At 51.2% G+C, this 11,624-nt stretch overlaps 1 protein-coding gene across 1 annotated transcript in view; it reads right to left on the bottom strand.

Moving 5' to 3' along the window:
- LOC144817716 (uncharacterized) overlaps positions 1–11,079 on the bottom strand; it is a 79,397-nt gene extending 68,318 nt beyond the window's left edge. The window contains exon 1 of the mRNA XM_078674478.1: positions 10,566–11,079. The gene's annotated coding sequence lies outside the window, so the exon portion shown is untranslated. The remainder of the gene's footprint in view (positions 1–10,565) is intronic.
- Positions 11,080–11,624: the final 545 nt, after the last annotated feature.

An 11,624-nucleotide genomic window follows, 5' to 3' on the forward strand; every position in this document is an offset into this window, starting at 1 on the left:
AGGAAGTGTTTCCGTTGTGGGTACGATTACCCCCATGTAGACAGCTGTCCTGCCATGGGCCAAAGATGTCGGAAGTGTGGTCGAACTAATCACTTTGAAGCGATGTGTGGGGAATACAACAAGGAGAGAAGAAGTGGTGCCACAAAGACAGCTCAGCCCGACTCACGAAGAGGTACCCCGAGAACGTCCCGATCTGGTACTCGAAGGCATCATGCCCGAGCTGTCCAAGACCAAGCTGAACAGTCTTCTGGGTCATCACACTCCAGCCGAGAGTCACGTCGGTCCAGGTGGGAACGGAGATCACCATCCCAGGAATCGAGACCGCCATCCAGAGACTCAACTTACACCATTGAATATCTGAACTTAGCTGTAGATCAAGACCCGCTCAAGACATATCCCAGACTGGATATCAAAGTTGGCAATCATGACACGCAATTTGTACTAGACTCCGGTGCATCTCTGAACTATATTCCAGTCACCGAATATGAAAGAATGAAGCCACGTCCTCCACTGACCTTTGCACCAGTCAGAGTCTTTACATGGATGGCTAAGAAGCCACTCCCCTGCCTCGGGAAGTTTTCAACGACCCTCCAACATGAGGACACAACCATCCCAGCAGTAATCCACGCCATTAAGGGCCCGGAAGCGGACTGTCTACTGAGCCTCCCGACAGCTGAACGCCTTTATCTAGTGGAAATCCTTTTCAAGGTCAGCGGAAATCAAGATGTGACCCTCGACGGGTACCATTTCACCTCCAAACCGCTGTAGAAGAAGAACTCCAGGACTTGCTAGCTGCTGACATCATCGAGCGCACCGAGGGTCCAACACCATGGGTGTCCCCAGTAGTTATTGTTCCCAAAAAGGGCACGGCCAACAAAGTCAGACTCTGTGTAGATATGCGCCTGCCCAACACTGCAATTGAAAGGGAGCGACACCCGGGGCCGCACTTGAGTGATATGATTTCGGCCCTGAATGGAGCGAAAATATTTTCCAAGTTGGACTTAAACAAGGGGTACCACCAGTTAGAATTGGAGGCAAAGTCGAGATATATCACCACATTTGCAACCCACCTGGGGTTGTTCAGATACAAGAGACTAAGCTTTGGGGTTTCCTCTGCAGCTGAAATATTCCAGGAAGCCATTCGACAGGTCATTCAGAATATTCCCAATGCCTTCAACTACAGCGACGACATCCTTGTCTATGGCTCAGATCTGCAAGAACATGATATCGCACTCAATCGTGTTTGCCACGCACTACTAGAAGCAAACCTGACCCTCAACAAAGAGAAATGCGAATTCCATCAGGACACACTAAAATTCTTTGGTCATATCTTCTCAGGCGATGGCATGAAACCTGACCCCGACAAGATTGGGACTCTGAACAACACCAAGAGCCCCCAAGACGTCAGTGAGCTCAGGTCGTTCCTCGGCACGGCCAGTTACTGTGCTCGCTATATCAGGGACTACGCAACAATCAGCCATCCCCTTCGCCTGTTGACCAAACAAGGCCAGCCGTTTGAGTGGACTCCCCAATGTGAAAAATCCTTCAAGGAAATCAAGAAGGCGGTAGCATCTGCGGATCACTTATCCTATTTCAACCCAAAGAGAAAAACGGAAATTACTGTGGATGCCAGCCCCGTTGGTCTTGGTGCAATCTTGGCACAGTATGACAATGACTCAGACCCACGTCGGATAATTGCATATGCGAGTCGTAGCTTGACTGACCCGGAGCGGGCATACTCGCAGCCAGAAAAAGAAAGTCTTGCCGTAGTGTGGGCATGTGAACATTTTCATGTCTTCATATATGGAAAACATTTCCCTTTGATTACGGATCACCAGGCTCTTGTTACCATTTACGGAAACCCACGATCCAAGATGCCCCCAAGAATCGAAAGGTGGGGTTTGCGACTACAGGAGTACACATTCACCATCATCCACAAGCCAGGGAAGTCAGAAAACCCAGCTGACTATATGTCCAGACACCCGGCCACATCTTCAGTCTCTAAATCGTCCATTGCGGAAGAGTACATACACTTTGTGACCGATCAGGCTCTTCCTCCCGCTATCCCAATGGACACCATCAGAGAAAGCACAGCACAAGACATCATCCTGCAGAAGGTCCTGCGCAGGATTCGACATAACAGATGGAGGCATGATTCTCAGGATGCAGAGACTGATCCGGTCCTTAAACAAGAAATGCAAGCCTTCCGGCATGTGTGCAGTGAGCTGTCAGCCACCACGGATGGCATAATACTGCGAGACCAGAGAATCGTGATTCCCACTCAACTGAGACAAGGAGTAGTTGCCCTTGCCCATGAAGGACATAGGGGTATTGTGTCAACCAAGCGAGCATTGAGAGAACGAGTGTGGTTTCCGTATCTCGACCAAATGGTTGAAGCTACCTTGAAGGACTGTCATCTTTGTCAGCTCACGAGCAAAAGTGATCCTCCAGCACCCCTAAACATGACCCCTCTACCACCTGGTGTGTGGCAAGAAATTGCCATTGATTTCTATGGACCCTTGGCATCGGGCAAGTATGTGCTGGCCATCATCGATGAACACTCTAGGTACCCCATTGCACGTTTTGTGTCATCTACAAATGCCGTCAGCACCCTCAAGGTATTAGACGAAGTCTTTGCGGCCTGGGGCTTTCCCTCCACGGTTAAGACAGACAACGGACCTCCATTTAATGGAAATGACTTTGCAGCATTTGCGAAACACCTGGATTTCCATCATCATAAAATTACACCCCTCTGGCCACAGGCCAATGGAACAATTGAAAGATTCATGGCCACGCTCAAAAAGACTTTTCAACATGCGACAGCGGAAGGGAAAGATCTACAAGTCGCCCTCAACGAGGTCCTCAGAGCTTACCGAACAACTCCTCACGCTACCACAGGAAAATGCCCGGCAACACTCATGCTGGGGCGTCCTATGAGGAATCGCATCCCAACGTGGGAAGGGGCATTACGACCATCATTGTCACCCACTCGAGATCATCAAGAAATGATGAAGACAGACCAGCGCCGAAAAGACAAAATGAAGTCATATGCAGATCACAGGAGAAGAGCGAGATCACTCTTGTTACATGAAGGAGATCGGGTGCTTGCCAAGCAAGAACAACAGAAAAAGACCGACTGCCTATTCAAGGACGAACCGTTACTGGTTACGAAAAAGAAAGGAACTATGGTGACTGCTGAATCAGAACAGAGACGAATCACGAGAAATATCTCGCATTTCAAGAAATTGCCACACGATGCCACTGATATCTCAATGAGTGAAATGGACACTCCCGGTTCGGAAGAACCACCTTCAGTCAGTCGTGAGAACACTAGTCCAATCAATGAAACAAGGAGTGATACCAATCTGGGAATGAGGTCACCACGACCTCGTCGTGACATACGTCCACCCAAAAGACTTATTGAAGAAATCGACTAGACAGTCAGTATGTTGCTTGTTTTGTTACAAAGGGGGGAGATGTAGTGAAGTTAGCAGGCTAGTGGTTGTGGGTGGAGCTTAGGGGGTGGACAGGAAGAGGAGGGAACTCACGAGGAAGAGGCAGTTAGAGTAGGGACAGGAGACAGGTTGGATGTACTAAAATAAAGCTCCAAGTTATATGGCAATAAGTGTCTGTGTTTATTGTAGCAGGATGCTACACCTATCTACGCCACAGCCCTGCTTTACCTTTCTGCGCTGACTGACATTGTGTACCTTATACAGTAAATGCTTTGTCCTGGGTGCAGCCACAATCTTGCCCTTGCATTAAGGACAGACAGACCGCCTTTCACTCATGCACTGTCCTATAACTGTGCAGTTGCAACCTGCCCTTGTGAAAGGGGCAGAGAACGCGGCAGGGGCTGAAGTGAGTGACTGCACCTGCCTGCTGGGAAAGGCCAACAGATCCCTGGGAAACCCTTTCCCGGATCGAGGAGTCGCCTACGGCGAGTGGCGTGCACCGACCGAGTGCCACCTCCAAATGGTGCTCAGTTGGCACGTGCGGATGCTCTAACACTACACCTGCGTCTGTAATATTGTGTACAGGTGAAGTGTTTCCTTATTTGCACGAGGCCACACCCCCATGCAAACAAAGACCCCTCCCTAAGACCACGTTAACACAAGAAGAGGTCACAAAAGCGTCTGCGGCCCCTCCTATAATACCACAGGGCCCCAGGAGGCAGGTTCAAACTCCTGCTGCACCCCGGGGCGCTTACTGTGATAATGGCCCCAGCTGACATTGGATAGGGGCTGAGGAGGGCCGACGGCTGAGACTTGGGTCCACCGACTCCCCCTCCGGTCACTTTGCCTCTGTACCACGGAGTAAACAATTCTAGAAACAGTGGGATGAGACAGCGGCTGGGCAGCCTCAAGACAAGCAACTAGCTAGAAAAGATCCGTACACAGGAACACAGACTCCAGATTGTGACATTATCCCAACCTTATCTTGTAATCATTAAAACTACAAATTGAGCGATAAGAAAGTTGTAGCTCAATTTGATCTCATACACTATATTATTTTATTGTTTCATCTTATGTTCAATTGTAACTATGGTACTTTTATTATTACATCAATAAAAACTATTTACCAAAAAACAAACAAAAAATACTACAAATGGAGTTTTCCCGGTCTCTGAATGAGCCTGTGCACACAGACCCGAGTGTGCCTTGATTCCATGGAAGGGGGAGGTAGGCGCTTCTCTGTCATGGGTACCAGCGCCTAGGCCCAGGGGTGGGCCGCTGAATCCCAATTACACTATCATTTACTACACCACGGAGGTAAGAGGGTCGGTTTGTCTTGCTTGGCTTGGTGCCCCACAGAGAAGGTGACCCCTTAACAAAAGATAACACCGTGTGAAGGTCAACCAGGCCTGAGCAGAACTCGTGACACTGGAGCGAAATTGTTTCGATCCGGGGCTTTTATTTTTAATGATTTTCCTATTGGTGAATGCATTTGGTTCAATTCACCTCATCTAGGACTACAGCTCCCAGAAGTCATTGCTCGATTAAATAAGACTCCTGAACTGGAATCAATGCCTTCCATCTGCAGGAAGTGATGTTGCACCCGCATGATCAAGACGAACTTTTGCTTTGATGCATTTTATAACAAAGTCCAGAAAAGTTGAGACGCCTGGTAAGTGGCCAGTCCAAGAGACAATGTGTCCCCTTTAAGGGAATAACGTTCTTGTCGGGGCTGTTTCATGCTCGCCTTTTGACTACAGAGGGCCTCAGTTTGGAACTGGTGACTGCAAGGAGAGGAGTGAACATCTACCCACATTGAGGAACAGAGAAGTGGAAGCTTCAGAGATAAATTATTTCATTTCGGCAATAAATGTTATTGAAGTGCAGTATTTACTAAAATAAAAACATTTTTCTCGCACAAAATCACGAGTCTTCGGTCTATGAGGAGTCCTTTGTTCTACCCACAGGGCAGTAATCATTTGTTTGTGAATTATTGTGTACAATTGTAATGACTTCAAGGAGAAGTGTGGCTCACTGGTTAGAGGAGGCAGACCTGGAAGCAGAGGTCAGCCCGGGACCAGGGTACAATTCCCGGCTCGGCGGGGTCTTGACTCCTAAAATGTTCATGGACTCGACAATTCTCGCTTCGGTGCCTACTCGATTCACGGGTTCACACTCTGCGACTCTAGGCAATAGCTTGCTTAATCTCCACAACGGCCCCTCGCGGCGGGATGCCTGGCTTTCACCTTGCGGATACCCTGCCGGGGTTATCTCACAGGGGAATACCAGGACGGGTTCCCTAAGCAAGCGCTTAGAAACCGCTTGGTGATTTGCGCTATATAAATTCCTGTACATTTACATTTACAAGGAGATTCGGACCCAGAGGCAATAATGTTAACATTGAAGGGCAACTTAATCCAGCCATACATCTTTGTAAACATACTGGCATTCCTGAGAAGTCTGTCGCTAAGAAAGAATAGAGCGAGTTAATTAAGTTAACATTGTACTTGAGTTTGAGTTTAAAATATTTATATAGCGCACTTTCACCAGCGGTTTCATGGCGCTGCAGCAGGCAGGTCCCTAGTACGGGAGCCGCGGGGATAAGAAAGGAGAAAAGGGAACAGAGGCAGCTAAAAAATTATTTAAAAGATTTTAGCAAATAAGTAAGCTTTGAGTTTTTTTCGAAACTGGGGGTAGACCGTTATAGATCTGAGCTCCAAAGGCAAGGAATTCCACAGAACCGGGGCAAGGGTCGCAAACTTCGATCCTCCCCATTTTTTCCTCCTAAAGCGGGGAACTGACAATAAGGATTGTGTGGATGAGCGTAGCTCCCTGGTTGGAACATAGGGAACGAGCTACGATGAGATAAAAGCCGGGGCCGCGCCCAGCCGAGCTTGAAAGATGATAGAAGCAAGCTTGAACTGGACGCGTTCGCGGACAGGGAGCCAGTGCAGGTATTTGAGGAGGGGTGTTACGTGATGGAATTTAGGGAGATTAAACACCAACCGTGCCGCCTGGTTCTGGATCAATTGCAAACGCCTTAAACTATATGCAGGTATACCTGCGTATAAGGCGTTGCAGGAATCCAGGTGGGAAATTACCATCGCCAAGATGATCAATTTCAAGGCATCGAAGGAAAAAAATCGGGATACCTTACGGATGGTGCGTAGGGACAAAAAGGAAGAGGACACCACAGAGCTAACCTGGGAGTGAAGGGTAAGCTGGGAGTTGAGTTTAATGCCCAGGGTTTTAACAGAGGCAGAAGGGACCGGGGAGAACCTAAGGAGGGGGGCCAAAACAGTGTGGACCAGGGACTGGAGCAACCACCTGTCAAAACCAGCTCGGTCTTATCTGGGTTAAGTTTCAGGTGGTTGTAGTTCATCCAGTCCCGGATAAAGATCATAATGGACTGAAAATTAGAAATGGAAGCAGAGGAAGAAGACAGATTGAAAACAAGTTGGAGGTCATCCGCATAATTGTATACGTTGACCTCCATTTGCTGCAAGGAAAAAATAAGAGGGGCAATGTAGAGGTTAAACAAGAGAGGTGAGAGGGAGGAACCTTGGGGGACCCCGCACTGAACTTTCCGGAAGTCCGCAGAAAAACCACCCAGGCGAACAGCCTGGGTGCGGTCCCTCAGGAAGGAGGATAACCACACCAGGGCGGTGCCCCCGATCCCCGCCGCCCTGACACGGGAAAGCAAGATGGTGTGGTCGACCGTGTCAAAGGCGGCTGAGAGATCGAGGAGGACCAAAGCCTGGGCTTGATTGGTATCCATACCCTCCCTGAGGTTGTCAAGGACCGAGAGTACTACGGACTCAGTGGAATGTGTGGGGCGGAAGCCAGCCTGGCGGGGAGCCAAGACCCCATACTCCTCCACAAAAGTGCTTAGGGACCTGGTGACATGGCGCTCCAGCACTTTAGCCAAGAATGGCAGGAGAGAGATGGGGCGATAATTGGCAGGGACCAAAGGGTCCGCGCCAGGCTTTTTTAAGATGGGAACAATAACAGCTGTTTTCAGTAAATTGGTTACAACCCCCTGGGAAAGAGAGCTATTGAGGAAATGGAGGGGGGGGGGGTCAGGACAAACAATAGATGTGACGAAGAATGTGAGCGGGGCAAGTGTCCAGCGGGGAACCGGATTTAACAAGGGGAATTATAGAGAGCAGGGATTCCTTAGTAAGAAGAGGGAAAGCGTCAAGCTGTCTCTTGGATGGAGGGCACTGAGGGTCAACAAAAGCCGGGGAAGGTGGGGGAATGTTGGCTTTGATGATGATGATCTTATCTAGAAAAAAGTTATTTAAAGAATGACAAAGATCCTGGGAAGGGGAGGGCTTAAGAGATGTTCTATCAGAGAATGCCAAATTATGTACAATCGAGAAGATCTCCCTCGGCTGGTTTTCAGCTGCGAGAATCTTCGAAGAGAAATAGGCCGTTTTTGCGGCCAAAATAGCCTTCTTATATTGAGACAAAAGAGTGGTGTAGTCAGATCTAAGAACAAGGCAATAGTTCCTCCTCCAGGCACGCTCAGCTCGGCGTACCGCTAGCTTGGTGGTCTTAAGATCCTCGTTGAACCATAAGTTGGCATCCTTCTCCCGCCGAGAAGACACTCGCTTCAGTGGCCATAGGGTCACATCCCGAGGAAAGCCAGTGTTTGATGGCGTTGGCCTGGGAGAAGGTAGATAGGCCGTGTAGGCTAGGACAGGAAGCAACTAACAGGGAGGATAGATTGTCCAGGTTCACTCGGCTCCATGAGCGGGCCCAAACATTCTTGGGGAGCGGAGGCCTGGTAGTAGAGTTAATGGGGAGGGTAAACGAGATCAAATGGTGATCTGACCAGGTGCAGGGCGAAATGGACAGGGAGTCTACTGGACAGTTCAGAGACCAAATCTGATCCAGGATGTGTCCTTTAACGTGAGTGGGGGAATGTACTAGTGACACAAAATTGAGGGAGTGAAGTGTGTCTGAAAACTCTCTTGAAGATGGGCATTCCGCCGAATCTGAAGGCCAAAAATTAAAGTCTCCCAGTACTAGAATGGAAGAATTATTGACCGTAAGTGTAGCCAACACATCCTGAAAATCAGGAAGGAACAGTAGGGGTGACTGGGGAGGGCGGTAAATAAGAACACAAGTAAGAGGGGGAGTAGTTAATGGATGTTGTTCGAATTGCAAGGTACTCGGTAGTGGCAATATCTGGCAAAGATAGAAGTTGGAACGGAAGATCGGACCGGGTAATGACGGCAACGCCACCCCCAGTCCTGCCAGCAGGGCGATCTGCACGTAGTGCATAGTACGGAGCAGGGAGAGTGGCCAGTAAAGCAGGAAGAGAGTCGTCACTGAACCAAGTCTCCGTTAAAAAAAGGAGATCAGGTGCATAAAGGTCCAGCAGCACCGACAGTTCGTGTGAATGAGCCACTGCCGACCTGGTGTTAAGATAATAGGCCGAGAGAGTCCTTGGTGGAGCTGGGCTAACTTCCTCCCTTGGGGAGTCGGAGATGATAGGGGGAGCAAGAGAACGGGGAGGCGGCATGGGAGGGAGCAGGTCGAGGTTGGATAGGCGTGAGCGCGTGGAGGCGGGCAAAGGCCACAAGCCATGAAGGCTGCGCAGTTGGAAGGATGTATAGGTGATGATTTGAGCAGAATGACATGCCCCGTGCCCCGGTCGGCCGCGGACGGGCGCAGGTGGGTTTAACTCAGGCGCAACTCCGGCGCGCCTTCGTCGTGCCCGCTGCGCTCGTCCGCTGCGCTGACACATAGGGCGCGTTTAAATAGGGCCGGATCTCGGGGGGTGTGGCGATGAAGTCACTCGCCTGACCAGCCCACCCCAAGATGGCGCCCACGGCCGCTGTGATCCCGCCGGGACGATCGGTACACAGCCGGAGCTCCCTGAAAGAATAAAGCAGGTTAGTGTCCTGTCATAAACTTTGAAGTGCAGGGAGGTTAGTGAGGCTAAGAAAAGAGAAACAAAAATTCCCTAGTAAAAATAACGCGCGTCTGCTCTTAATTCAGCAAAGCGCTAATAAAATGATCCACACAATGCACAGTTTGCTAACAGCTTCGAAAAGAAGTGCATCCGCTACTCCCACCACAGGCGAGGACCCACTGCCACTGAGTCACCCGCCCGCCCGCTACTTATATAGCGCTTACAGACAAGGTCTGGAGCTTCGAAGCACTGTTAAAGGAATAGGTGTTACAATAACACGCCAGCTTGAAATACATTTTCATTAGCATAAAAACGATAGCAGGGCAGCGAGTTGGAGGCTGTATAAAGAACTCCGCAACCGGGGATGACCCCACTGAGATGTCCGACGTCGAATCGGTTGCTCTGCATAACACCCCAACCCAGGCCAGGCCTAGTTGTTCTATATCGCCTGGGGGTAACTGGCCACCACGCCCCAATAACGACAAGTATCAGAATAAATACACCTAAGAGTGCAGAATGAGCAGGTGTGTCCCCCCCCCCCTCTTCTCCATCAGCCCCTCCCCCGCCGTCTTCGTGATGCTGCTAGAGCATCGTTTCCCTCAATGGAGGCGACTCCACAACACCCCGCCTCCGGGGCAGAGGCCGGGCCAGGGACCGCCTGCCTCTCTCCCATCCCCAGGGAGGCAGCTTCATCCCGCCTCGGGGCACAGGCTGGTCCAGGGATCCACCCCTCCCTGTCCATCCCATCCCCAAGGAGGCAGCTCCATGCACCCCGGGGGCAGAGGCTGGTCCAGAGACCGGCCGCCTCCACCCAGCACCCCGGACAGAGGCCGCTCCATGGACCGCCTGTCTCTCTCCCATCCCCAGGGGGGCAGCTCCATGCATCCCCGGGGCGGGGGCTGGTCCATGGACCGCCTGTCTCTCTCCCATCCCCAGGGGGGCAGCTCCGTACATCCCCGGGGCAGAGGCTGGTCCAGGCGCCCGCTGCCTCCACCCCATCCAGCCTCGGCGCAAAGCTGGTCCAGGCACCCCTGCATCCCCGCCACCCACAGGAAGCAAACTGCAGCAATCCTCCCGGGCAGGGGCTGGCGCCCCCTGCCTCCACATCCATCTTCCTAGCAAGAGGCTGGTGCATGCACCCCCTCCCCGGGGGGCGGTGTACCCTGGGCGCACAGGGCGCTTCCTACCTGAGCTGACACTGGCTCCTCTCGCCCCAGATGCACCGAGCGGGCTGCAGCCGCGGAGCCCCGTGCAGGCGTCGGTGGGTGCAGACAGCGCCGCGAAGCCCTGCCCAGGCGCTGTATTGTCTCTTCTGGAGGCGTCGGTGGGTGCAGACAGCGCCGCGAAGCCCTGCCGAGGCGCTGTATTGTCTCTTCTGCAGGCGTCGGTGGGTGCAGACAGCGCCGCGAAGCCCTGCCCAGGCTCTTCTGCAGGCTGCAGCAGCCGTCGGTGTGCAGACTGCGCCGCAAAGCACTGCCGAGGCGCTGTATTGTCTCTTCTGCAGGCTTCGGTGGGTGCAGACAGCGCCGCGAAGCCCTGCCCAGGCTCTTCTGCAGGCTGCAGCAGCCGTCGGTGTGCAGACTGCGCCGCAAAGCACTGCCGAGGCGCTGTATTGTATCTTCTGCAGGCGTCGGTGGGTGCAGACAGCGCCGCGAAGCCCTCCCGATGCGCTGTATTGTCTCTTCTGCAGGCTGGAGCAGCCTTCCCTGCCCTCTATGGCTCGGGCTGCTGCTGCCCCCTGCTGGCACGGAGGGTTCCTCGCACGTCTTTGTTCTGCTGGAAGCTTGTTAAAGGGAGCGAGCAGGGGCGTGGCATCCTGACAATATTTCACAGCAAGACCAAATACCACAACACCATATGGTATTATTAACTCTGATCATTTTCATAAAATACCATGGCTCAAAGAAGTAAGAAACCTGCTCCAAAAACTGCAACTAGATCACTTGTGGACAGCAGTAGACCCACAGGTTTTTCCATCCAAGACATCTTTGAAAAAAATGTATTGGGACATGATATTTAATTGATTTCCAACCAACCATCGATGTTGACATCCCAGTTCTTGGCTTTTAAAACTATGCCTAAATATGAACAGTACTGGGACTTGATTTCTAAATCCCTAGATAGAAAGCTGTATTTCCAGTTTAGAATTGGTTCCTTACCCCTCAATGCCTTTACCGTCAAATGGTCCCCTGGCAATGTGAAAACTTGCTCTTACTGTAAAGCACATGTAAAATGTAAATGTAAAT

Source organism: Lissotriton helveticus, chromosome 2_1 (genome assembly GCF_964261635.1).
Source record: "Lissotriton helveticus chromosome 2_1, aLisHel1.1, whole genome shotgun sequence".
Classification (NCBI taxonomy): Eukaryota; Metazoa; Chordata; class Amphibia; order Caudata; family Salamandridae; genus Lissotriton; species Lissotriton helveticus.